The following is a 7266-nucleotide window of genomic DNA, read 5'->3' as shown; positions in this document are numbered from 1 at the left end:
TAATTTACTATTAATTTGCGTATTTCGATATACCTGTTTTTATGACCATGTACTCTGAATAATTTTGTAAATAGAATTCCATTTCTTGATACTGTTAGGAATTTTGATTATAGTTAAACCATTTTCTATGTTTTCTATGAATTTTAATATGTTGTCAACCTGTTAGGAATTTTGATGATAGTTAAACCATTTTCTATGTTTTCTATGACTTTTAATATGTTGTCAACCTGTTTTCTTTTGTGTAAGATGACAGAGTGGAATAAGATTAGGAGTGTCTCCACTCAATTATTATGGTCTAAAAATTGATTTATGGTTAATTACACGAATGCTAAATTTTGTTGATGTTTTGAGCATATGCATTTCCGCTGTTTCTTTTTTAGGACATCTTCTGAGTCTGTTTAGTTTACACGAACATCCTCAGACAATGTGGGGCACGTGTAATGCCGGAAATGCTTATCCTCCTATTTCCATACATTGTACTATAAAAATTTTCCTTATTTTGCTACCTGAATAAATGACATTTCTCTGCCTTTATATATATATATATGTCGATGTATAATTGGTTTTTTGGAAATATTATTTGTATTTTACGCTGGGTCTTGCCTTGGGAAAACTATGCCGTCGAACGAATACATCGATAGGTCGTGTGGAGAACCTAAGTGTTTAGGATCTTTGGTAGTGTTAACTCTGCTGCGTGGAATGCAGGCAGAGCAGAGTGAGTCTGGCTGGAGGAGGGCAGTGGAGCAGGAGTTATGTGTGACGCTCCCACAAGTTGCCGCGCTTTCGGGGTTTGGCAGCATGTAATTGCGCTCGACTTGCTATGATACTTTCTGACACGGTGTCGCGGACGGGAAGCGTTAGCTGGCACATATCAACAGCCCGTTTCGGCTGGAGACCGTGTCGAGAAGAAGGCGAGCCAACATCCAGCTTCTGCAACAGCGACGACCGACAATGAGTGACTGTCGCCACCTCCTCGATCGACGGCTTCAAACCTTCAATCAACCGACTTTTTCAGTTACTATAGTAATTATCCATAGGACTGGCGAACGTAATTTTCCCCAAATCTCAAATATCTAATTATCGCTAGTTAATTGTTAATGTAATGGCCACACATTTACCTTCTTTATTAACTTTACCCCTTTTCAAAATTAATTTCCACCAGTTTCATTTGCATTTTTCCTTTCATTTAGATGTAACCGTTTCCTGCCTCTTTACAGACAGATTAACTTCAGTGACGATTGCTTTTCCCAAATTTCCATTAGGTACACGTGGTTTAATTTTTCACTGTCATTAAGGTCGATAAGTGAGGGGGAGGTTACAACTAGCGACAACACAATACACGATGCTGCATTGCCAGTTGGTCAACTTTGCATCACAGTGCTGCACCTCAATATTCTGCTGCAATGTATTGTGTTCTGTTTCATAAGACTTCATACAAACAATATTTGGTAGCATTGTGCTGCACTGCTCTACTACAGTGTAGTTCCACTCAGTGTGGTCTTACCTTTACTGTAATGTGTCGCACCTTATATCATATCACCACAGTGGTACCACCTCAGTGAACAGTCTGGTGTACACAACCCACTTGGCATCAGTGATAAGTATAATATACTGTTTTAAGTAAAGTAAACTACAGTTCCAAAGAAAAGCATTTCAAAACCAGTTTAATAAATTACAACTCCAGTGTTTTTTAATTTAGTAAGTAATGGTGGCTGTATGGAGATCCACTGCAACTGCTGCTAAACATAGCATTTCATTTTCCACAGCAATAGGTACTTCTGGACACAATGGAGTTTTTAGTACAGGTTGAAATTGGTTGGCAAAACACTTATGTTTTGTGGGTTCAAGATGAATGACTGACTGCAGGTGATATTGCATCCAGCTGATCACTGTGATCTGTTGCTTGTGCAGGGGCCCTTTAGGCCTATATTTGGATCAATATTGCCAATGATAAATGTAGAGTTTGAGCTATACTACTGATAATTCGTTATCACTACCATTGTTATGTATTCATTACACTAGCAAATTTTTACCCTCCATTCTAACATAGATATCAGGCACTGCAACAGATCAGTCTCTTGCCACCGCAATGTCCCACTCAAACAACAATACTTCTTTTCTAAATTTACAATGTTATTTAATTAAGTATTGGTATGTATAAACAAAAAGCTGCAATAAATAAAAGTTACATTAAAACAACAGTTCTTCAGTCATAAAATGTCATGTTGTATCTCTGGTTCTAACAACTGATACTCAATGAGTAGCTGTAGATGCTGTTTGTATGTAGTGTACATTGAAAGTACTTGGAAATAGGTGTCCTCTCACCACTGTTGACACAGTGTACTGTTTCTCTGCTACTGGTTTCAATTTTTAAATTAGATAAATAACCTTGCTGCATTTGGGGTTCCGAATCCCAGCCAGACATTACACCATTTTCATCCACTCCTCCACCAAATTTCACCCGTTTCTTCAGTCTAAAATTAAAATCACAGCCAGAAAAGATATTGATTTGCATTACTCTGGTATCCAATCTGTCCATTCCCTCGTCACGATTTCATTACTAGAAACTTTGGAATTTGAATTTAAATGTTGTTTCGATACTTCCCCTAATGCTCTTTCCTTTATTAATTTGAATTCTTGCTTATAATCATTAATAATTTCCTGACATGACCGCTGAATATCATCTACAATATCAGAGGCTTGTTTAGTAACCCTGGAAGATTTTTCTTCAAACCATTTAGATAATCTTTCTTCAGCGCCCTTCGATTGTTCCTCTAAATAACTATCTACGCCTTCTTTAGTATTAAATTCTAATTTATCCATCCTGTTGGTCAAATTATTAACATCTTTTACGAAGTCATTAACATATTTTACGATCTGATCCTGACTCGATTCTAAATGCGTAACTTTAATGCTCAAGGTATCGTACCTTTCAGTAATCTCTTGTATGTCATCTTGAACTTTTTCAAATATTTTCTTAAATTCTGAGTAAGTTATCCAATTTATCGGCTAATTTTCTGTTTTCTTTTACAATATTCTCTTCTAATTGAGCAAAACGCTCTGCTTCTCTAGCAGAAATACTTTCCGCCAATGTAGCGAAATGCTTTGTGTCTCTAGCAGAACGCTCAGCTTCCCTCGATGAACGTTCCGGTTCTTTTAATCTACTTTCTTTAACCAATTCGTCTTTAAATTGAGTAAGAATATTAATTAACAAGCTAGCATCCAAAGTATTGGTATTACTAGATTGCGACGTACTCTCTCCAAACACAGTACCTGTATTCTGCGCTTCTACTAAGCTTACATTCGTATCGGCAGTTGTTTCTATATTATGAGCGGTACCACGAATACTTTCTTGCAAATCAACAGGATCTAATCCCGGATCTAGTCCCTCTACCACATTTCTGTGAACATTATGTTCACTGAATGGAAAAGTGTCACACGCTTTTTCAATAAATATACACACTTACTACACTATGACACTATTATCAGGGTGACACAAAGAAACAACCCCATCAAGATTTCTTTAGAAAAAATTAATTAAATACCTGAGGTTGATTCTTTTGCGTAGTAATCTCTAGTGAGTTCTCGTAAAGACGAGCAGTGAAGTTCAGCGATCAGCTGTACTCTCGCGGTTCTGTAGATCAGGGGCGATGTGATTGGCTGCACACTAATAGACTCGAAGTCCAGCGTCGTCGCCTACTGGTTGCGTTGAATCTTTCTCTGCATTGCCAGTCGTCTCCCCCAGCAACTGGAAAGACTTGCGTTTCTCGCAACCTGTTAAACAAATAACGCACAAAGTTCTTCTTCCTAAGATTCTGTTCGGGCCTCAAATCCTGTAACAGTTTTAAATCTTGATTAATTCGTCTTCTGATGGAGCCCCACGTTATAGGGCGTCTTATACGTTTGTAGCGACCCTTTTTTCTATTTTTCTATCCCGACTTCCGTATCTTGCATGAAAGTAGGAATGTTAATTTATCTATACATTGACTGGTATTGAGGGGTTTTGTTTTGTCCCAGCTAGTTCTTAAATTAACCCTAGTGAGTCACTACACATATTGTCTTCCCAGTTTTGAAGGTAAACCATAATTAAATTAATACTCGTGTTTTCAATAGATTCTCGTTCACTTCTTTCAGTTACTAGTCTTCAGTTTATTCTTGGTGAAAATCACGTAACCTAATTATTTATGAACCCAAATCGAAGTAAAGTTCAAGACGAATAGTCAGTTTCAAATTAACACGTTATTTTATTTAACAAAAATTATTAATAAATCAGTTCATTCACACGATCACATTCAAAGGGGTTCTTTGAATAAGTATCCAATCTGGAGTCCCGTCAATATCAGATATACTAAACAATGTTCTGTCACTTTCGATAAAAAGATTGTTCCTGTTTAATATCCGTAAACTGTCATGAACTGTGATTACTAGTCGCGTGAAGTAAAGCTTTTTCACTATCACAATACAAAGTCAGAATCCGTCCAAAAATCGTTAATTCCGTAAAATATTTAAATCTTCACACGAAGCGAGGTTAAAGTTGGAGAGATTATTGATTACCTCCCCGCTCCTGTAATATGACAAAAGTTCTAATTCTGATCTGAAATTAAAGCTTCACAAAAATCTCGTCCCGATTTATTCTTGCGACCTCTTTTAATAAAGCTCCTATTGTTGCTTCCTAAAGCTGTACATCCTAATTGACTTCGAACAGACTAGAGGATAGAGATTGGAGTATCATAATTGAATTGTATGTATATTTATACTTTAGTAAACGCTATCTTTGGTGTTCAAGACCTACATTCTGTGACTATAATATTGATTTTCTCATACATAAGAAAAATTAATAATTTAACCATTTCTATCATTTCCCCCCCTCCCATGCTTCTAAAATATATGATTAAAATTCTTTTCTTTTTCTATTATTTTTCTACTTCAGATTTCCCCCTATTTGTCTCTTATTTCTATTTCGTAAATTACTACTTGCGGAGGGGCTTGGGACATTTTCTGAATTTATATTTTGAGGGCATGGGAGCTATTCTGGGAGCTATTTTGGTTTATTAACACCGATAGGCGTTGTAGGTGTTACAGTGCATAACATAAAATTATTTTTATTTCTTGTGTTATATGTGTGGTTAAAATGATTTTCCTTGAAAAATTTTTGTCTTCTGTGTACAAAGATTATAATTTCATAAATGTATATGGAGGGAACTGTTAGGATTTGCAGGTTCCGAAATAATGGTCGACAAGATTCTGTTTGTTGTGCACTACACATGTCTTCTTCTTTTTCAGTAGCTCTACAGCCCTTCGTGAGCCTTGGCTTCTTCAACAATCTTCCTCCACACTTCTCGGTTATTTGCTGCTGTTTCCACCCCTGTCTCCCATATTGCTGATATCGATTAATACCTCATCGATCCATTTCTTCTAGGTCTCCCTTTTCGCCTAACTGAATGGATCATACCTTTCATAATTTTCTTTGGAATTCTATCCTCTGCCATTCTCTCCACGTGTCCTAGTCATCGTATTCGCTGTGATTTCACAAATTTTACTATGTCCCTGCCTTGTATTAACTCTTGTAATTCAGCATTGTAACGTATTCTCCAGCCTTCTTCCTCCCTTATTGGCCCATAGATTTCGCGTAGCGTTTTCCGCTCAATGGTTCTTAGAGCATTTTTATCATGTTCTGTCAACGTCCATACCTCTGAGCCGTATGTGATAACTGGGTGGACTAAGGAATTATGTATTGGCAATTTAGTTTCTCCTGTAACAAGGCTACTTTTGAAAAGCTACATATTTGCAAAGTAAGCTCTGTTTCCTGCTTGTATTCTTTCCCTTTTAGCCTTTCCAATACTGTTATCACTTGTTATTAGGGCTCCCAAGTAGTTAAAAGAGTACACTCCATTGAAGCATTTCCCATTGATGTTTAGGTTTTTAGGAGTTCTTCTGGCCTCAGATTGTGACATTACCATATATTTTGTTTTGTTTTCATTTACTATGAGGCCAATTTTTAAGGCTTCTGTTTAGATTGCCCGGTATGTTTCTAGGAGTGTATTGGTATTTCTTCCTACTATAGCAATGTCATCGGCATATGCACATATCTGGCTAGTTTTCATATATATGTATCTTATAATTTTCTTTTGCAGTTTCAGTATTCGAGATAAACTACTTGAATTTCCCTAGAAAATACCATACCTAATGACAGATTCAAAATAACTATGATATGCTATTTTTCGTGTACTCATGTCAGTAGAGTTTGTTAGTATTTGCATTGCAAATGCAAAGCTGCTTAGTTTATTTGATAGGAACTCAATATGTGTACTCCAGTTTACATTGTTGTCGACATTTAGTCCTAGGAATTTGACTGTGTTAACTTCTTCCATAGGATGATTGTGATGATGTATTTTAAGACACACACATTTCAAATGTTTGATTTTGAAATGTACCATATTGGTTTTTGCAATGTTCAGTTTCAAGCCATTTAACTAGAACCAGTTTTCTAGAGTACCCATTATGCTCACAGCTCTGAATTTTTTCTGAATCATCTTCAATTAAAACAGAAGTATCATCCACATACAGAACTGACAGGGAATTTATATTTATGGGCAAGACATTTACATAGAATAGCAACAGAATTGGCCCCAAAATGGAGTCCTGAGGCACACATTATGGTACTGTACTCCATTTAGAATAATAATTCACTGCATTTGATGTAACACTTACCCTTTGCTTTCTGTTGTGCAAGTATGATGCTAGCCATTTCAGAGCTTTGTCCTTAATCTCATATTTGTTTAATTTGTAGATAAGCAAGTCATGGTTCACTGAGTCAAATGCTTTCGAAAGATCGCAGAAGATACCTGCAACTTTACTCCTCTAATCCAATAGTTCGCATATCATCTTATTTACTACACCCAGTGTGTTTTTTCCTTGTTGGAATCCAGTTTGGTTACTTACAATAATATCATTTTACGATAAAATTTTTGATCTGATTTGCAGCTACTTTCTCTAACGGTTTTGACAGGATTGGGAGAACAGAAATAGGTCGATAGTTTCCCATATCTTCCCTCGACCCTGTCTTGAACAGAGGTCTCACTTCAGCATATTTTAACACATCAGGAAAGCACCACTGTTCAAAAGATTGGTTGATTATTTTAGCTGGCGGGGGTGGTATAAAGTCATATACCGCTTTAATCACTTTACTTGGTGTCCCATCCCACCCACCAGAATTTTTATTTTTTAATGAGAATATAACATTTTTCACATCTTTTATTGTGACAT

This window comes from Schistocerca gregaria, chromosome 1 (genome assembly GCF_023897955.1).
Source record: "Schistocerca gregaria isolate iqSchGreg1 chromosome 1, iqSchGreg1.2, whole genome shotgun sequence".
Classification (NCBI taxonomy): Eukaryota; Metazoa; Arthropoda; class Insecta; order Orthoptera; family Acrididae; genus Schistocerca; species Schistocerca gregaria.
This window is presented reverse-complemented; position numbering follows the sequence as displayed.